At 42.3% G+C, this 21,223-nt stretch overlaps 1 protein-coding gene across 4 annotated transcripts in view; it reads left to right on the top strand.

Moving 5' to 3' along the window:
- The first annotated feature begins 209 nt into the window (after positions 1-209).
- prdm11 (PR domain containing 11) overlaps positions 210-21,223 on the top strand; it is a 186,648-nt gene continuing 165,634 nt past the window's right edge. For 2 of the 4 annotated variants that reach the window (XM_068045940.1, XM_068045937.1), the window contains exon 1: positions 214-1,247. The gene's annotated coding sequence lies outside the window, so the exon portion shown is untranslated. Of the gene's footprint in view, positions 1,248-1,550; positions 1,694-21,223 lie in introns of those variants that run through there. The other 2 variants (XM_068045939.1, XM_068045938.1) reach the window with 2 other exon arrangements.

Genomic DNA, 21,223 nt, shown 5'->3' with positions numbered 1-21,223 from the left:
ACGAATCACACATACTGCAACTGACACCCTCCAACTCAGCAGAATCTAAACAATCAGCGAAATTTTACTGAGACACTTTAAATCCTAAAGCAGCCTGGGAATGAACAACTTTAACCGTTTGCGGGGGGGGGGGGGGGGGGGGAGAGCCGGTGACCGTTTGCAGCGCGAGGGACCCGGGGGGGGGGGCGTGACCGTTTGCAGCGCGAGGAGCAGAGAGGGGGGAAGCCTGTGACCGTTTGCAGCGCGAGGAGCAGAGAGGGGGGAAGCCTGTGACCGTTTGCAGCGCGAGGAGCAGAGAGAGGGGAGCCCGTGACCGTTTGCAGCGCGAGGAGCAGAGGGGAGCCCGTGACCGTTTGCAGCGCGAGGAGCAGACAGAGGGGAGCCCGTGACCGTTTGCAGCGCGAGGAGCAGAGGGGAGCCCGTGACCGTTTGCAGCGCGAGGAGCAGAGAGGGGGAGCCCGTGACCGTTTGCAGCGCGAGGAGCAGAGAGAGAGGAACCCGTGACCGTTTGCAGCGCGAGGGGGGATCCCGTGACCACTGGAAGCCGGATTCGATTTTGAGGCGGTCGGTGTTGGTACCGCCAGGAATGAAGTCTGCACCTGTTCTCCTCCCGTTTTACACGCTGGCCCGGAGACACCCTGTTCACAAATTAAAACAACACGCCAAGTATCAATTCTGGGCAATTTTAAATAAAAGATTTAAATGCAATTTAAGAGATTACCTCGTATAAACTTTTAAAATTAAAAACATTTTGCCCACACTTTACGCAGATTAATTCAACTTAATCTTTGCAAAGTAAAGACAATTTAAAAAAAAACCTTCTAGTTTACTTCTACATTATCCACCAGGTAAACAAACTCTACTTTCTGTCTGTGGGTAGCCGTTCTCCTTTTAATAGTCTGACACTAAACTTTTGTGTTGATTGCACCGATCAGAGGTTGTCTGAGGGTCTCGTCTCCTTTCTTCCGCTTCAACTTTTACATGTCATTTCCTGCAACATGGTGGTCAAGGCAAAGAGACGAGCGAGTCTCCCCCAAAAATATATTCCCAACACCAGCAAACAACTTCTTCCTCGCCTCTGACCAGTGAAACCTATAGCGCCGTCGGCAGTTGGAGCCAAAGGGAGCGACCTCGACTGGTGCCTACAGAAAGCGAACATTACTCGGCACGGACGATTTGTTTTTTTATATAAAGAAAAAGTGGAGTGGATTTAAATACCGATCATCAATATTTATTTTTTTGCAGAGGTAAGTGAGCGCACTAGCCAAGGTGGCAAATAAAAAAATGGCTCGCTGAAAGGACAAGATCAGCAGCGCCTGCCATAAGCAAGATTTAATGGGACGGGTTTTTAATAAAAAATGTAAAAGGCTGGCGAAAGTATTGAAATGCTAGCGATTGCGATTTTTTTTTTTGTTGTTGTTGGAAATCTTGAAGAGATCGCGGATTTTTATTTGATACGGAATCTGGTTTAATCAATGGCTGTGGATCGTTGCCCACTTTGCAGAAAAAGCTGTGCTCAACCAAACCTGGAAATGGGGCGGAAAAGCGCTGGCGATGGTGTGATTGACATGTGGCCTAGCCAATCGAGAGGCGAGCTCTGTGCCCCGCGTTCAAAAATGGAACGCGGGTGACGTCACCAGAGCAACAGAAAAAGGCGGTCGTGAGGCGGGGCTTGTGTGCATCAAGATTGGTGGTGAGGTCAATTTTAATGACATCATGAGTTTGGATTTTGTGCAATTTTTCCAGTTCTGATTTGCAGAGTTTGGGGCTGCTGGCTTGGAGTTTTTATAGTTTTACGGCTTAATATGTTTCAGGGATAGGTGCAGTAGTGCGGTTGATCTTTACATCTCGTTTTTGAAGGGGTATGTTGTTAGTAGTTCTTGTTAGTAGTAATTACTGAGCATGTAAGTCTAGGTGACCTCTGTACGATTAACAGGCTACAAGTTTTCTTTTATTAACTATGTGTATCAGAGAAATGGAGTTAAATTACGATTTCAAGGTGCTTTACTACATAATTCCAAATCCAACAGACATTGTCAGAACAGAAATAACAGTACTAAGTTCATAAGAATTAGGAACAGGAGTGGGTTATTTGGCCCTTTAAGTCTGCTCTGCCATTGAATAGGATCATGACTATTTTCTGTTTTAACAGCATCTTCCTGGACAAGCTCCATATCCTTTAATTCCTATAGCATCCAAAAATCTATCAGTCTCTGTCTTGAGATAGTCAATGACTGCAATTCCACATCTTTCTGGGGTAAAAAAAATAAAGACTTGCATTTATATACCGCTTTTCATAATTACTGGATGTCTCAAAGTGCTTTACAGTGAATGAAGTACTTTTGAAGTGTAGTCACTGTTGTAATGTAGGAAACGCAGCAGCCAGTTTGCGCACAACAAGCTCCCACAAGCAGCAGTGTGATTACAACCAGATGACCAGATTTTGTGATGTTGATTGAGGGATAAATATTGGCCAGGACACCAGGGAGAGCTCCACTGCTCCTCTTCAAAATCATGCCATGGGATCTTTTTGCCAACCTGAGAGGGCAGATGGGGCCTCTTTAATGTCTCATCTGAAAGATGGCACCTCTGACAGTGTGGCACTTCCTGATTTTTGTGCTCAGGTCTCCGAGTGGGACTTGAACCCAGAACATTTTGACTCAGAGGTGAGAGTGCTACCAACTGAGCAACAGTTGACATACTGGAAAGAATTCCAAGAACCTCTACCCTTTGAATGAAGAAGTTTCCCCTCATCTCAGTGCTAAGTAGCCAACCCCTTATACTGAGACTGCAACCCCTACTTCCAGCTTCCCAGCATCTAACCTATTAAACTCCTTAAGAATTTTATATGTTACAATGAAATCACCTCTCACACTTCTAAATTCTAGGGAATATATGCCTAGGTACTCAATCTCTCCTCATAGAACAGTCCCTTATCTTAGGGATCAGTCTGATGAATCTTTGTTGCATTCCATTTAAGGCAAATATATCCTTAGGTAAGGAGACCAAAACTGTACACAGTACTCCAGCTGTGGTTTCACCAATGATCTGTGCAATTGCAGTAAGACTTCTTCACTTTTCTACTACAATCACTTTGTAATAAAGGCTAATATACCATTTTCTTTCCTAATTGCTTGCTGTACCTGTATGTTAATTTTCTGTGATTTATGTGCAAGGACGCCCTGGTCCCTCTTAATATTGACATTTACCAGTCTCACACCATTTAATAAGTATTCTGCTTTTCTATTTTCCAAAATGGATAACTTCACACTTCCCCACATTGTATTTAATCTACTAATTTCTTGCCCACTCATTTAACCTGTCTATATCCCTTTGCAGCCTCTTTGCATCCTCCTCACTGCTTACTTTCCCATCTACCTTTGTATGGTCACAGTACTTGGATACGTTACACTTGGTCCTCTCATCTAAGCCATTGATATAGACTATAAATAGCTGAGGCCCAAGCACTGATCCTTCCGGTATCCTGCTAGTAACAGCCTAGCAACCTGAAAATGACCTGTTTAATCCTACCCTCTGTTTTTTGTCCTTCAATTAGTCCTCAATTCATGCTAATATTATTTATCCTCAATCCCATGAGCCCTAATTTTGAATAATCTCTCGTGTGGCTTTTTGAAAATCCAAGAAAATGTCATCCACCACTTCCCCCTTTTCCACCCAACTAGTTATATCCTCAGAAAACTTTAATAGGTTTATCAAAGACGATTTCCCTTTCATAAGTTGGGAGATGGTGGCGTAGTGGTATTGTCACTGAACTAGTAATCCAGAGACCCAGGCTAATGCCCTGGGGATACGGGTTCAAATCCCACCACGGAGAGTGGTGGAATTTAAATTCAACTAATTAATAAAAATCTGGAATTGAAACCTAGTCTCAGTAATGATGCCATGAAATGTTCATCGATTGCTGTAAAAACCCACCTGCTTCACTAATGTCCTTTAGGGAAGGAAATTTGCTGTCCTTAACTGATCTGGTCTACATGTGACTCCAGACCCACAGCAATGTGGTTGACTCTTAACTGCCCTCTGATGTGGTCTAGCAAGCCACACAGTTGTCAAGAGCACTTAGGGATGGACAGCAGATGCTGGCCTTACCAGCGACGTCCACATCCCAAAATCCGAGTTGACTCCTAGTTTGGTTTTCCAAGTGTCCTGTTACCACATCCGTGTGAATATATTCTAGCATTTTGCCTACTATTGATGTCAGGCTAATTGGCCTATAGTTCCCAGTATATTCTGAAGGATTTTGTGTATTCTAAATGATGCCTTATTTTGCATCTGGAAACAGCATTTCTGAATATGCAGTCTGATGTCATGTTAAATGTTAGACATAACGATAGGCTACCAGAAAGTTTGGAAATTCTTCTGACATTAGCAGCCCAAAAACAAATGATTTTAATCTCAATTAAAAATAGCTTGCAGCTACATTTGTATTATAATTTTGCAGCTTCCTTTTAAAGGAGCAGTATGGGACAGGAGAAGGCAATTTAGTCCCTCCAGTCTGTTCCACCACTCAACTAGATCTTGACTGATTTGAGCCTGAACTCCATTTATCCACTTTAGCCCTATATCCTTGGCTGTCATCTTCCACCCACTATAAACTTAAGTTCATCCAAAACTCTGCTGTCCGTATCCTAACTTGCACCAAGTTCCTTCCATCCATCACCCCTGTGCTCACTGACTTGTATTTGCTCTCATTTGAGCAATGTCTTAATTTAAAAATTCTCATCCTTGTGTTTGAATCCCTGCATGGCCTTGTCCTCCCTATCTCTGTAACTTACTTCAGTTCTACAACCTTCTGAGATACCTGTACTCCTCCAACTCTGGCCTCTTGTGCTTCCCAGATTCTAATCGCTCTACCATTTGGCAGCCATGCCTTTAGCCACTAAGGACCTAAGCTCTGGAATTTCCTCCCAAAGCCTCTCCACAAATGCTCCCTCTAAGCTGCGCAGTAAGCCTGAAGGTTCGTGGGCAGGTCGCACACAAGTCGGCCCTTTTAAATTACTGCACATGCGCGGCTGTGCCAAAGAATTTAAAGGGGCTGTGCACTCAAATAAATAGCCTGCACATTCCAAAAAAGTGAGGGAACTTTGCTCTCAACCTCTACCTCCGTTCTCTCCTTTAAGACCCTTCTTAACGCCTACCTCTTTGACCAAGCTTTTGACTATCTGTCCTAATAACCTTGATTAGGCCACATTTGGAGTAGTGTGTGCAGTTCTGGTTACTATGTTCTAAAAAGGGAATAGAGGCGCTGGAGAGGGTCCAAAAAAAGATTTGCAAGGATGGTAGCAGAACCATGAGGTTATATCTATCAGGAAAGGATGAACAGGCTGCGTCTTTTTTCTCTTGAAAAGAGAAGGCTGAGGGATGACCAAATGGAGTTCTTTAAAATTATGAACGATTTTGATGGAGCAGACACAAGAGAGCGTTTCCGCTTGTGGGGAAGAGCAAAGCTAGAGGCCATCAATATAAGATAGTCACCATAAATCAAATGGGGAATTCAGAAACAACTTCTTTACCCAGAGTGGTGAGAATATGGAACTTATTACCACAGGGAGTAGTTGAGGCAAATAATATAGATGCGTATAAGGAGAAACTGGATAACCATGTGATGGGGGAAGAGATTAGAAGGTTATACTGATAGTGTTAGAGGACGAAGGATGGGAGGAGCATAAATGGTGGCATGATCTGGTTGGACCAAATGGCCTGTTTCTGTGGTGTATGTTCTAGGTAATCCTATGTGACATCTCCTTATGTGGCTCATTGCCACATAATTTTGTTTGATAATGATTTTGCGAAGTGCCTTGGAATGTTTTACTGTGTTAAAGGTGCTATATAAATACAAGTAGTTTGTTGATGATGATACCCTTGGATAAAAAAATCTGTCAATCTCAGTTCTGAAAATTTCAATTGACCCTGCAGCCACAACCTTTTGGGAAGAGAATTCTGCATTTCCACTCTTCTTTGTGTGAAAAAGTATTACCTGATTTCACTCCTGATTGACCTGGCCACGCACCAGAGGAAAAAGCTTCTCTGTTGTGACACTATTTGAACCTTTTTATCATTTTAGAGCACCCCTCAGCCTTCTAATCTCAAGGGAGTACAACCCGTTTATGCAACCTTTCCTCATTATTGAAATCTTTAAGCCCTGATATCATTCTGGTGAACCCATGATGTAACCCCACCAAGGGGAATATATTCTTCCTGAGGTATGGTGCCTAAAGCTGAATCCAGTGCTTCACATGGGGTCTGACCAAAGCTCTATACAACTGAAGCATAACCTCCTCTCCTTTGTATTCCAACCCTATTAAGATAAAGGTCAATATTCCATTAGCCTTATTGATTAATTTTATACCTTTTAGTGATTTATGCACCTAGAAATCCAAATCCCTTTGCTATTCCACAGTTTCTAGTTTCCCACCTTTAAGAAAATATTCCACTTTGTCTTTCTTGGATCCAAAGTGAATTACTTCACATCTTTTCATGTTGAGCTCCATCTGTTACAGTTTTTCCCATTCACTTAATCTGTCCATGTCCCTTTGCAACTTTCTAATCCTAATTTCACAATTTACTGTGCCTCCTGATTTAATGTCATCTGAAAATTCGGATATAGAAGTAGTTATTTCTTCATCAAAGTCATGGATATATATGGTGAAAAGCTGAGGCCCCACCAAAGATCCCTAGAGAACACCAATTATACCTACTTTCTGTTTCCTACCTCCCAAAACCAGCTACCAATCCATGTCACAAGGTAATCTCCAATTCCATGTGCTCTCATTTTTGCTCATCTCTTGTGTGGATCCTTATGCCTTGGGTAGCCCTTGTATTCATTCCTTTACTAGAAAATGAAAGGGGAACAAAAACCTCAGCACCCTGAAAGGAACTTGTCAAGCGAGGGTACCCTAACACTGCTGGTCTTGCATCATTTCAGATTATTTAACAATATTATATCACATGCTGGTTGGTTACTGGATTAGTAGCAATGGAGTAATACCCTACAGTCTCTATAGCCTACTCATATTTAACATTATGCACTTTTAAGTTTAGCATATTGTTGGTGCTGATGTCACAATATGAGTGACTCTCTTACTGCTTTACTTTGTTTTTTAAACATTTTGCTAACAGTTCAAAATATGTTTCTTGGATGGCATAATGGATAATGTCGGTGTAGCACTGCACCATGGAATATTAGGATACTGTCTGCTCCAAAATGTCTCACACGCTGTGTTCTTAAATTAAATAGAACTATTTGGGAGTAAGGGGAGAAATCATGTCAGGTTGCTTCCTGGAGGGCAGGGAGTTATTTTCTTGAGCTGCTCTCTTGCAGCTATAGAAGGCCAGTGCAAAAGCTGCATTCACAGGGGCCCGTGAACAGGTTATATATCTGTCCTGTTAGATGGGAATATTCTAAGCTTTGGGAGTGGATTAGGGAACATAACAGGAAAAATGTAGGTGCAATTCTTACTGAGATTAGATCATGTAACATCTGCCCATAACATTATTTTTAAATGTATATGTCACCCAATATTTTCAAACACACTAAGATGCACAAAGATGCCATCAGTAGCAGTTAAGTGGCTGGATAGAAAACCAGAAACTTATGACCAAAAAGAAAAATTCCATTATCATATCTTCCCTTCTCCCCTGAAAACACAGGGGCTTTTATCTGGAGGTGTAAAATACACATTCAGGGAGATAATATTGAACCTGTACGATATTTAAGTTAGGCTATTAATTGGAATTTGCTGCCTAAACCTCACTGTCTTGTTATCTCTCTGTTCCTTTTAAGACAATCCTTAAAACAAGAGGGCAGAATTAGAGCAGCGCCGATATCTCAGAGGGTTGTGGAGCTGGAGGAGATTACAGAGATAGGGAGGAGCGAGGCCACTTTGTCCTTTTGGTCACCTATTCTAATATCGCCTTATGTAGCTCGCTGTCAAATTTTGTCCGGTATCCCTCCTGAAAAGTGCCTTTTGATGATTTACTACAGTTAAAGGCACTATATAAATGCAAGTTGTTGTTTTTGTAGTAGGCCACAGTTGAAGTATAGTTTTGTGCAACCAATTATAGTAAGTATATAAAAGTATGCTGCAGACAATGCTGCAGTAACATCCCACACAGAAGAGTGTCTGCAGACACTCATTGACAGGATTGCGGCTGCCCGCAACGAATTTGGCCTAACCATCAGCCTCAAGAAAACGAACATCCTGGGACAGGATGTCAGAAATGCTCCATCCATCAATATCGGCGACCACGCTCTGGAAGTGGTTCAAGAGTTCACCTACCTAGGCTCAACTATCACCAGTAACCTGTCTCTTGATGCAGAAATCAACAAGCGCATGGGAAAAGCGTCCGCTTCTATGTCCAGACTGGCCAAGAGAGTGTGGTAAAATGGCGCACTGACACGGAACACAAAAGTCCAAGTGTATCAAGCCTGTGTCCGCAGTACCTAGCTCTACGGCAGCGAGGCCTGGACAACGTATGTCAGCCAAGAGCGACATCTCAATTCATTCCATCTTCGCTGCCTCCGGAGAATCCTTGGCATCAGGTGGCAGGACCGTATCTCCAATACAGAAGTCCTCGAGTCGGCCAACATCCCCAGCATATACACCCTACTGAGCAAGCGGCACTTGAGATGGCTTGGCCATGTGAGCTGCATGGAAGATGGCAGGATCCCCAAGGACACATTGTACAGCGAGCTCGTCACTGGTATCAGACCCACCGGCCGTCCATGTCTCCGCTATAAAGACATCTGCAAACGCGACATGAAGTCCTGTGACATTGATCACAAGTCGTGGGAGTCAGTTGCCAGTGATCGCCAGAGCTGGCGGACAGCCATAAAGGCGGGTCTGAAGAGACTTAGCTGTTGGCAGGAAAAAAGACAGAAGTGCAAGGGGAGAGCCAACTGTGTAACAGCCCCGTCAAATAATTTTATCTGCAGCACCTGTGGAAGAGTCTGTCACTCTAGAATTGGCCTTTATAGCCACTCCAGGCGCTGCTTCACAAACCACTCACCACCTCCAGGCGCTTACCCATTGTCTCTCGAGACAAGGAGGCCAAAGAAGAATAAAAGTAATGGAAAAAGCTGGTGTAGACTCAGTAGGATGTTGCTCTAGTTGAAGGGTTAGACTAACAAAGAAGAAATTAGGGTTTTTTTCAGTGGAACTGGGAAGGGTGAGGATAATCTGATGGAAGTATTCAAATTATAAAGGCAGTAACGAGAGAACACAATTTTAAAGTGATCACAAAAAGACTTAAGAGGACAATTGGAAATACATATTTTTACACAGTGGATGGCGATAATGTGGAATTTTCTATTACAGGCTAGTATTAAAGCAGTATCATTAAGTACTTTCAAAAGGCTATCAGGTGTCTGCTTGAAAAAGGTGAATGTCAGAGGGATAATGGGGAGTGAGCAGAACAGTAGGATTAGATTTAATTTCCTATGGGTAGCGAAGGACTGAATTGATAGGCTGGATGGCTTGTTTGCGTGCTGTATTGTTTTATGATTCTGTTTTTTCCCCCAAAAAGCTTTCTTCAGAAGACAATGACTTATGCTGGAGTATAGTTCTACTTGTGCCAGCAGTCTTCCAAATGGCTCCCATTTACAGGGAGCTTAGACAGTGAGTGTCAGTAGGCTATTTTTGTATGGGTAGCATCAACGCTCAGAGCCTTGTGATCCTGAGGCTAATTGTAGTCTCCTGACCCTGGCCCTAGCAGGGGCTAGAGATTAAAACTACGACTGTTCCATTCGGCAATTGGTGAGATGGGAATCATGTTTGCTAACATTCTTGATACTGCATCTGTACTCTTGAAATAAGATGTAAGAAATAGTCAGGTTGCTAACCATGCCAGATTTAATCTTGATTGATTTTTGAATGCATTTTTTAATGATGTGATTTTTTTCCCCCCCTCAATTGTTACATTCCCTGCTTTCCCCCCCCTAAAGAGCAGGTGAGGCCGGGATTTGGAGAGGAGTGTGGGCTTCTGGGGATGGGGGTGCAACAAAAGTGGCCACTGTCAAGAAGCCCCTCAAGGTCAGTACGCTCATGGTGGAACATAGGGATAGGAGTTCCTGTGCCATTTCACCCACTCCAGTTGTTGTGCAGCTATGAGAAAGAAGAACAAAAGATTACAATGATGTTGAATGTTCATTTGCCAGGCCACCTTCACATTCAATGCACAATGCCGAAAAAGACGATTTGACCTGCATGAGCATCCGCCCATTCCAATTTCCTTATGCTGCTCTGCAGCCGAGTGGAAAGAGGCTTTTAACGTGTGTATTTTGAACGTGCAAACTGTGCAACAGCCCCGACAAACAAATTTCTCTGCAGCACCTGTGGAAGAGCCTGTCACTCTAGAATTGGCCTTTATAGCCACTCCAGGCGCTGCTTCACAAACCACTGACCACCTCCAGGCGTGTATCCATTGTCTCTCGAGATAAGGAGGCCAAAGAAGAATTTTGAACGTATGCATTTCACAAATGCCTAATGTCCCTCTCTAATTCTCATCCTTTGATGGGTCCTGGCCAGGGGACAAAGCACGAGACCTTGATATTCACTTTACTGCACCAATACAGCCCCATCCACCCTGGTACCTTTGCAGCTGCCGGAACCTGACTTCAGCGATGTCAGCTGCTTCAGTCTTTACTCTTCATATATGCTGGACAAATTTACAAAGGTAGTTTGGAAGGTGAGTTTGTATAATGTTTTTGTGACAGTTTCCTGGAGCAATACGATGTAGAACCAACTCAGCCTAAAGCTATTTTAGATCTAAGATTGTGCATTGAAGCAGGGTTAAATAGCAATCTCAAAATAAAAGATCTGCTGGGAAAAAGTGATTATGATGCAATTGAATTCCATATTAGTTTGAAAGTGACATACTCCAGTTCCAAACAAGAATCTTAAACTTAAACAATGCCAATTATGTGAGGGGAGAGCTGGCTCAGGTTCATTTGGTAATGAGACTTAAAGATATGGCAGTAAATAAACAGTAGGAAACATTTAAGGAAACAATTCTAAATGTTCAACAAAAATACATTCCATTAAAAAACAAAAACTCAGCGAGATGATTGTGGCTTATTAGGGAAGTTAAGGATAGTATGAAATTAAAAGAAGAAGTTTTCAATGTTGCTAAGAAAAGTAGTAAGCTTGAGGATTGGGAGTGTTTTAGAAACCAGCAAAGGACGACCAAGAAGTTGATAAAAAGGAAGAAAATAGAATGAGAGTAAACTACCCAGGAATATCAAAACAGATTGTAAGAGCTTTTACTTATATTGGTCCCTTAGAGGCAGAGGCTGGAGAAATTATCATGGGAAGTGAGGAAATGGTAGAGACATTGAACAAATATTTTGTGTCTGTCATCATAGTAGAAGACACAATTACATACCAGAAATAGAGGGTAACAAAGGGGCTAATATGGATGAGGAACTTAAAGTAATTGATATCAGCAGAGAAAAAGTATTGAAGAAACTTGAGGACTAAAGGCTGATAAATCCCCAGGACCTGATGGCTGACATCCTAGAGTTCGAAAAGAGGTAGCAGCAGAGATAGTGGATGCGCTAGTTATGATTTTCCAAAATTCCCTAAATTCTAGAATGGTGCCATCGGATTGGAAGCTAGCAAATGTAACACTGCTATTCAAAAACAAAGGGAGAGAGAAAACAGGGAGCTATAGGCCAGTTAGCCTGACAACAGTTGTTGGGCAATGCTGGAATTCATTATTAAGGAAGTCTTAATAATGCCCTTAGAAAATCATAGTATGATCAGATAAAGCCAATATGTTTTTACAAAAGGGAAATCGTGTTTGACAAATTTATTAGAGTTTTTTGAGGATGTAACTAATAGGATAGATAAAGGGGAAACAGTAGATGTAATATACTTGGATTTCCAAAAGGCATTCAGTAAGGTCCCACACAAAAGATTATTGCATAAGATAAGAGCTCATGGAGTTGGGGGTAATATATTAGCATGAATGAGGGATGAACAGGGAATTTTCAAGTTGGCAGGCTGTAACCAGTAAAGTGTTGCAAGGATCAGTGCTGGGACCTCAGCTATTTATATGCTATATCAATTACTTCGACAAAGAGACCGAAAGTAATATATCTAAGTTTGCTGACGATACAAATCTAGGTGAGAATGTAATCTGTGAGGACACAAAGAGGCTGCAAAGAGATATAAACAAGGGCGGCGCAGTGGTTAGCACCGCAGCCTCACAGCTCCAGTGACCCAGGTTCAATTCTGGGTACTGCCTGTGTGGAGTTTGCAAGTTCTTCCTGTGTCTGCGTGGGTTTCCTCCGGGTGCTCCGGTTTCCTCCCACATGCCAAAGACTTGCAGGTTGATAGGTAAATTGGCCATTATAAATTGCCCCTAGTATAGGTAGATGGTAGGGAAATATAGGGACAGGTGGGGATGTGGTAGGAATATGGAATTAGTGTAGGATTAGTATAAATGGGTGGTTGATGGTCGGCACAGACTCGGTGGACCGAAGGGCCTGTTTCAGTGCTGTATCTCTAAATATAAAAAAAAATAAATAAATAAGTTAAGTGAGTTGGAAATAAGGTGGCAGAAGGAGCATAATGTGGGGAAGTGTGAGGTTATTCACTTTGGTAGTAAGAATAGAAAAGCAGAATATTTTTTTAGAGGTGTGAAACTTCTAAATGTTGATGTTCAGAGGATCTTGGGTGTCCCCTTCCAGGAACACAAAGTTAGCAGGTACTGTAGGCACTTAGGAAGGCAAATGGCATGTTGACCTTTATTGCAAGGCGATTGGAGTACAAGAATAAGGAAGTCTTGCTACAATTGTACAGGATTTTGGTGAAACCACAGCTGGAGTACTGTGCACAGTTTTGGTTTCCATATCTGAAGAAGAATGTACTTGCGTTGGAGGCAGTGCAGCGAAAGTTTACTAGATTGGTTTCTGAGATGAGAGGGTTGTCCTATGATGAGAGGCTAAGTAAATTGGGTTTATACTCTCCGGAGTTCAGAAGAATAAGAGGTGATCTCATTGGAACATACAAGATTCTGAAGGGGCTTGACAGGGAAGACACCGAGAGATTGTTGCCCCAGGTTGGGGAATCTAGAACACGGTGGCACAGCTGCAGGGTAAGGGGCCAATCATTTAGGACTGAGATGAGAAGAAATTTCTTCACTCAAAGGGTTGGGCATCTTTGGAATTGCCTACCCCAGAAGGTTGTAGATGCTCCATCATTAAATATATTTGTGGCTGAGGTAGACAGATTTTTGATCTCACAGGAAATCAAGGGATATGAGGAGTGCGTGGGAAACTGGAGTTGAGGCAGAAGATCAACCATGATCATATTGAATGGCAGAGCAGGCTTGATGGGATGTCTGGTCTACTCCTGTATCTATTTCTTTTGTTCTTATGTTCAAAGGGATCCTGACTGGGCCTGCTCCTGCACTGTGTAATATTATATTAATATGTCCTAACGTGCTGTATGGAGAGAATACAGAGAATGCTACATGGGTTGCTTAATTTGAAAGGCTTCTCGACAGGCTTTGGAATCTTCTTCAGCCATTGTTACTGTTTCTCAAGGAAACAGATTGATGACTTACTTGGCTGTGTGCTCTGCCTTGAACAAACAAACAGTAAACTAGCTAACCTTCCCTCACTCTACAAGCACAGAAAGAAGAATAATTGTTGTCTAATGTTTCGGAAAAGCAGATGACTTCAGTATGTTTAATAAGGGAATTTTGTATTGAAGCACTCGGAATGCTTATCTTGCCTGCCCTGGTCAGATTGTTGTACTTCCTACAACATTGGTCCCCTTTTCTTGGCATGGTCAATGTGGTGCTCAGGGTATTTGCTATTTTGGTATTTGCTACCTCCCTGTGTGTCACCTGACTTAATTACTGTAAATGAAAGATGTTGTTCCTTCTTCAGTTTTTTAGCCTACAGCATCTGATTCTTCAGGGAGCATGCTTTTACAAAAAATAAATTACCATGAACATAGCAAATACTTGGCAGAGATTTTGGAACAAAAATCCAAGAAATACTTGTAATCAGTGTGCAAACAGATTGCAAACATAATACTGCTACTGACTAATGCTTTCAGCCAAGACGATGTACCACAAGGGGATTTCCTTGTCCTGGATTATTTTCAGTATCACTCCTTGCAAAAATGGTGATGCTGCTCAGCAGTGGAGCCCTGTAATTATTACTTGCATCAAATAAACTGATTAAGGACAAAAATACTTGTGATAAATCTAAGGGTAAACACATAACTACCACAGTATCCACCCAAACATATCCCACTATTTTGAGAGAGTCTGTTTCTGACCAGGCATATTAATGGAAAGGTTCTAGTATATGGAGTTAACTGGGTACCGTTGTTGTTTAGTACTGCAGCCTGTTTGTGGGAGGATTTGGTAGTTGGAAATGCTTTAAATAAAAGTAATTTATCGATCCATTACCTATGGACAGCCTTTTGTGATGAGAACAGGTTTGTGTTTTTCACAAACTAATAAAAGTATCAGGCTTACTTAAGTTTTACATAAAGTTATATCACTTATTTAATAAAGGTTGTGAAATTGCATTAGAATGTTGTAAATTTATAATTGATATTCCAGTGCAGTCTCTCCACTATTTATGTACAGTCAGCAACCAACAGGGTGTTACGGACCATTAACTTTTAAAAAGAGAAAGTCAAATTCCCAGTTATTACTGAAAGAATTATGCCACGATTTCACACTTTAAACAAAAACTTTACTGTACAAGAGTTAAACAAAGCAAAACACTGCTAACAAAGAATAAAGAACAAAACAGCACAGGAACCGGCCCTCCAAGCCTGCGCCGATCTTGATGCCTGCCTAAACTAACACCTTCTGCACTTCCGGGGACCGTATCCCTGTATTCCCATCCTATTCATGTATTCAAGATGCCTCTTAAATGTCGCTATCATACCTGCTTCCACCACCTCCCCTGGCAGCAAGTTCCAGGCACTCACCACCCTCTGTGTAAAGAACTTGCCTCGCACATCCCCTCTAAACTTTGCCCCTCTCACCTTAAAACTATGTCCCCTAGTAACTGACTCTTCCACCCTGGGAAAAAGCTTCTGACTATCCACTCTGTCCATGCCGCTCATAACTTTGTAAACCTCTATCATGTCGCCCCTTCACCTCCGTCGTTCCAGTGAAAACAATCCGAGTTTATCCAACCTCTCCTCATAGCTAATGCCCTCCAGACCAGGCAACATCCTGGTAAACCTCCTCTACCCTTTCCAAAGCCTCCACGTCCTTCTGGTAGTGTGGCGACCAGAATTGCACGCAATATTCTAAGTGTGGCCTAACTAAAGTTCTGTACAGCTGCAGCATGACTTGCCAATTTTTATACTCTGTGCCCCGACCGATGAAGGCAAGTATGCCATAACGTAACACTACAGTTTGGAAACAATTATATTTAAACTTAAAAGCTTAACAGAACATGAATAGGAATACTTTAAACTTAAATCTCAACAGAACACTCCTGTTTGACTCTTACTTCCGCTCCACGAGTCCTCTATATGACAGGATCTTGATGGTTTGCTCACGTCTCCTGGGACCAATCCAAAGTGCATCACAGCTTTTCTCTTGCCCCACCCCCACCTCACTTGTTTATAATCTGTGACTTTTCTAATATTTGTCAGTTCCGAAGAAGGGTCACTGACCCGAAACGTTAACTCTGCTTCTCTTTCCACAGATGCTGCCAGACCTGCTGAGTGATTCCAGCATTTCTTGTTTTTGCTCCCAAAGCTAAGTGGGGCGGCGCAGTGGTTAGCACCGTAGCCTCACAGCTCCAGCGACCCGGGTTCAATTCTGGGTACTGCCTGTGTGGAGTTTGCAAGTTCTCCCTGTGTCTGCGTGGGTTTCCTCCGGGTGCTCCGGTTTCCTCCCACATGCCAAAGGCTTGCAGGTTGATAGGTAAATTGTCCATTAGAAATTGCCCCTAGTATAGGTAGGTGGTAGGGAAATATAGGGACAGGTGGGGATGTGGTAGGAATATGGAATTAGTAGGATTAGTATAAATGGGTGGTTGATGGTCGGCACAGACTCGGTGGGCCGAAGGGCCTGTTTCAGTGCTGTATCTCTAAACTAAAACTAAACTAACTGCCTTCTCTGTGACCAACAGCCTGTCTGAAGCCAACAGGTTTCCAAAAGCCGACTGCTTTTCAGTCAGCAAGCACACAGATCAAAACACTATCAGGCACCCCTTGCATCATCTATCTCTGTAGCACTGTGGTACATATTTGATGTCCCAGATAGCAATTTAGGCTAATTACCGCTAACTCCCAAAACTTCTTTTGATTCCTGATGCCCAAATGAATAATTAATATTGCTAACAATGTCAGAGCAATCTCTTCTACACTTTCTGGTTCCAACTGCCAACTAAACGAGACCACCTGCTGTTTTATGTCTCTCACCGCTCTAATTCTGTCTCTGTAAGCACTTATGGAGAGATTTCTGAACTTTAAATCTTGGGTGGTCTGCAACCATGAACCAAGTGATTGTAACGCCTTCCCTCAGGAAAAAAATGAAAATTCATCACCATCGTGATGTGTTTTCATTTACACCAACAAGAATAAAATAACTTATAACATACTATACATTTTAAACAACTATCTTATCACATGCAATGTATACAACAGTCATCCCCATTGTCCACCAGATAGTTAATTTTGACATTCCTTTGCTGAAACCGTAACTGGAAATCATGATCCAATTAAGCCTTAATTTCTTTAGTGGTGTTTTCCGAAAGTTGTTTCCTTCTGTATATGAAAATCCAAATTTTTACCATGGCCCTGGGTAAACAATGGTTGTGATAGTCTCTCTGGGTTTTGCCTACCAGTAGGTGTGAATTGTGATCCATTTGTTCCTTCTGCAAGTGGAGATTTCTCATTGTTAACCACATGTGAATTTTCAAACTCAGTCTTTGATTCAGGTATTTCAGATTTCACCTTCTGAACATTATTCTCTTGTATTTCTCCTTGTACTTCATTGTTTAAGCTTGAAAAGAATGTCCCTATTAATTCCACAGTTAAACCATCTTCCTCTGGCTTAACTTCATCAAACATTTTGAATTCTCTGATTGAGATAGCATTTTTAAAATTGCTACTTTCTGTGTTCACAACTCATTGTTTTGTTGGTCAATTCTTTTGAGCCACTTTAAGAAGGTGGTTCAAATTATCCTGATGCTTTAATAAAATGCTTGATATTCCTGTTTGGTTTGGTCTTTAAACATTTTATAATCTTTCAGTATTTCTTGATTTCACTCAGAGTGAGCCTTATCCATTTCCTTGCTAACAGGAGTGATGGTGTCCTCGTGTTGGGATTTCATCTTCTACTCCAAAACCTTGAATCTTCCTCGCAACTTGCAAATAACCATATCTGTCAGCTTTAAATTAGCTTGATTAACCACAATGGCTTTTCCCTTTTGTCGACGTGCCTGGATTCATGCTACTGTATCCTCTACCTCAGTACTGGCAGGTAAAGGCCTGCTGAGGTCGGGAGAAAGAACCTGACTGAATCACAGCAGACCTGCGCCCGACCCGAGTCCGACCCCTACTCAACCCGACCCGAGCCCAACCCGACCATCCCTTTACTTACCTTCCTGACACTGAACCTGCAGGAAGCTGCAGCGCATGCGTGATGACGTCATAGTGATGTCACTCACTCAATGCGCAGACTCAGATTCGTCCTGGACTCCCAGCTCAGGTAAGTTTTAAAAAAAAATTTCAATGCTTACCAGCAGAGCACTTACCGTGTGTGTCTGGCCCGACCCAGACCCGGCCTGACCCAACCTGAACCGAAAGCTGGACCCGGAAGAGGGGCCCGACCTGACCCGAACCGACACGTCGTCGGGTCCTGCCGGGTTCGGATCGGGTAACAGGCCTTTATTGGCAGGCACATTCAATTTGGTGTCAGGTGCAGTTAACCTCTTGTGGTCAGCGAGGAGGCGGTGGCGTAGTGGTATTGTCACTGGACTAGTAACACAGAGACCCAGGGTATTTCTTTGGGGACATGAGTTCGAATCCCACCACAGCAGAAGGTGGAATTTGAATTCAATTAATAAATCTGGAACTTAAAAAAAAAGCTAGTCCAATGATGACCAGAAACTGAACTGGAATAGCCATATAAATACCGTGGCTACAAGAGCAGGTCAGAGGCTAGGAATCCTATGGCGAGTAACTCACCTCCTGACTCCCCAAGGCCTGTCCACCATCTGCAAGGCACAAGTCAGGAGTGTGATGGAATACTGTCCACTTGCCCAGATGGGTGCAGTTCCAACAACACTCAAGACGCTCAACACCATCCAGGACAAAGCAGCCCACTTGATTGGCACCCCATCTACAAACATTCACTCCCTCCACCACCAAAGCACAGTGGCAGCAGTGTGTACCATCTACAAGATGCACTGCAGCAGCGCACCAAGGCTCCTTAGACAGCACCTTGCAAACCCGTGACCTCCAAGTCACACACCATCCTGACTTGGAACTATATTGCCGTTCCTTCATTGTCGCTGGGTCAAAATCCTGGAACTCCCTTCCTAACAGCACAGTGGGTGTACCTACCGCATGTGGACTGCAGCAGTTCAAGAAGGCAGCTCACCACCAACTTCTCAAGGGCAATTAAGGATGGGCAATAAATGCTGGCCTAGCCAGTGGTGCCCACATCTCATGAATGAATAAAATAAAAAGGCTGAGGTTTCTGTCCTTCCTGGGGAGAATCTTTAATTTGAGATTCTTCAGGCACTTTTGCTAACTCTGTAAAGTTCATTAATGGGGTAGATATATCTGTGTCTTCATTTAATTTTTGGCTCAAGAAGATTACAAATGGATGAGAGGTCTTTACCCACATGAACGGTTCCCGTACTCTTGCCCACCACTCCAGAAAATGAAAAAGCCTTGTCTCCCACAAGATCATTTCCTAATATAAAATCAACCTGATTAATGGGTAATTTGGACACAGCAGCAACAGGCTTTTCTTCAAAGAGGTCGCTGAATAAAATTGTATTGATGTGGTGTATCAATGGGGATTGTGTGCCCATCCGATTGTATGGAGTGAATTTAAACTGGGATTTGGTAAAGGGATCTAAGTATTTTTCTAACATTAATCTTTGTGTTCAACCAGTATCTCTCAGGATAACAATCTTTCAGGGTCTTTCCTGAGACAAAAATGGTGTGACCCTTCAAATATAAAGTGGATATAATCTTTTACGCCCCTAATTACCCCCACGTTAAATGCATTAAATGGTACCGGTTTTTAATCAGCCTCACTCTTTGATGCAGCATTCTTTAGAGAAACACTACCCAAGCTCACTAAATCTATGGCTTTTGGGTTTAACTTCTAACACCCTGCTTTTATGTGTCCGACCTTATGACAATGAAAACATGCTGGTCTTTTTGACTCCTATCCTTAATACAATCTTTCTTGCCACTTTGGGGAGTATTTGTCTTCTCATTCCTGCTATCCCCTTCTCTGTACTCAGAAACTGATTCACTATCATTCTGCCTATCCCCCAACTCCTGTGTGGGTTTGCAAACGAAGATCTACTGCCTTCTGGGTGCTTATGGAACAAATCATAACCATCAGCTAAAACAGCAGCTTCTCTTATATTAGAAACTTTATGGTCTTGTAGGTGTGTCGTAATACCTGCTGGAACACTATTTTTAAATTCCTCCATTAATAGCGCCCCTTTCATATTTTCAAAACTCTGTTCAAGTTTCATTGAACAATACCAATGGTCAAAAATCATTTCTTTTTCTCTAGCAAATCCTGCAAAAATTTAATTCTGTCTCTTTGAATTTTGAAATGGAACCAGTTCATACGCGTTAAGTACCGCATTTTAACTGGCTCATAATCTGCAGACTGTTCTTCCAAAAGGCTTGAATAGACAACCAACGCTTTTCTATTTAAACACTTTGAAAAAGAATGGTCCATGTTTCCTATGGCCAAGGTAACCTTGTGGCAATCTTCTCAAATGATACAAAATATCTCTCAATCCCTTCCTCATTAAATTTAGGCACAAGGCGAATATTCCTTGTTAAATCAAAAGCCGGACTCATCATCCAAACTATCAGTTATTCCCGTCCACGTAAACAAAGCATTTCTCTTTCCAATTCAAATTATTTCGCTTCCCTTTCTCTTTGAACCTCTAATTCAAGATTCCCCATTGCTTTTTTTCCTCTCCTTCGAGCTCAAGTTTTTTCATTTCCATTTCTTTTGCTCTTTCGAGTTCAAATTTTCTTTTTCTAATTCAAGTTGCTTCATTTGCAACTGAATTCTTGCTAACTCAGTCTGTGTTTTGTCTGGGTCAACCTTTTCTTCTTTAAATTCCAAATGCTGTGCTAAAGTCTCCACTATTTCAGCCTTTTTAGCCCCTGCTTTTAATTCTGTCTTCAACTCCTCTGCTAATGGCATCAACTTAACCTTTCATGATTGGTGCAAAACACTCAGGGATAAATCTTCCCAGCCCAGAAAAGTCTTAACAATGGACAAAGCCATTCTGCTTTCAATAATGCCACATGCACAAGAAGTGCGATGATAAAATTATGCACAAAATCTGAAGAGTTATAAAAACTGACTTTGTCTTTTAAAAATGGACCTTTCTTTTAAAAAGTGAACAATGCTCCAAAATGGCTGCCGAAGTAAAAGGGTCTTGGTCTTCGTATATTCCAACTGTCTGACAGGGGCAAAGGAAAATCTTTAAAGAGGTGTCAAGTGCACCCATCCTATACCCATCCTAAAATATTCCAAAATTGAATAGGTTCTTCTGAAACAAAGAAGGTTTGAAGTAGCCATGTCCTGGGCCATTGTACGATCACCATGGGGGAGAGACCAAAATGTCTCCTACCCAGAGGTGATATGTAGCACAGCTTTACCTTTAAAAAAAAAAAGCAGCCTGGTGAGGGACAGCCCCGAAAGCAGCATCCAAGAAGCCTGGTGCAGCAAACCAGAAGACATGTGCCCTGCTGTAGAATTCTACATCTACTTCAATGCAGCAGTGAATTATAAGTGATCCATTGACTTCGCCTGAAATTTCAACCAAGAGAGAAATCTACAACTACCCCAGGCCTGCAACCACCAAGAACTTGACTTCCAAGAGTTTTCAACAGGTTACCGTGAACCCCCCCAAAACCTACCCCCCACTTATAATCGCTTACCCCTTTTTCTCCTCTTGTTATGAATGTGACTCTTCTGTTAAAAAATTTTT

This window comes from Heterodontus francisci, chromosome 14 (assembly GCF_036365525.1).
Source record: "Heterodontus francisci isolate sHetFra1 chromosome 14, sHetFra1.hap1, whole genome shotgun sequence".
In the NCBI taxonomy this organism is placed as follows: Eukaryota; Metazoa; Chordata; class Chondrichthyes; order Heterodontiformes; family Heterodontidae; genus Heterodontus; species Heterodontus francisci.
The sequence above is the reverse complement of the archived record's forward strand: the minus strand, read 5'-3'. Positions and strand labels throughout refer to the sequence as shown.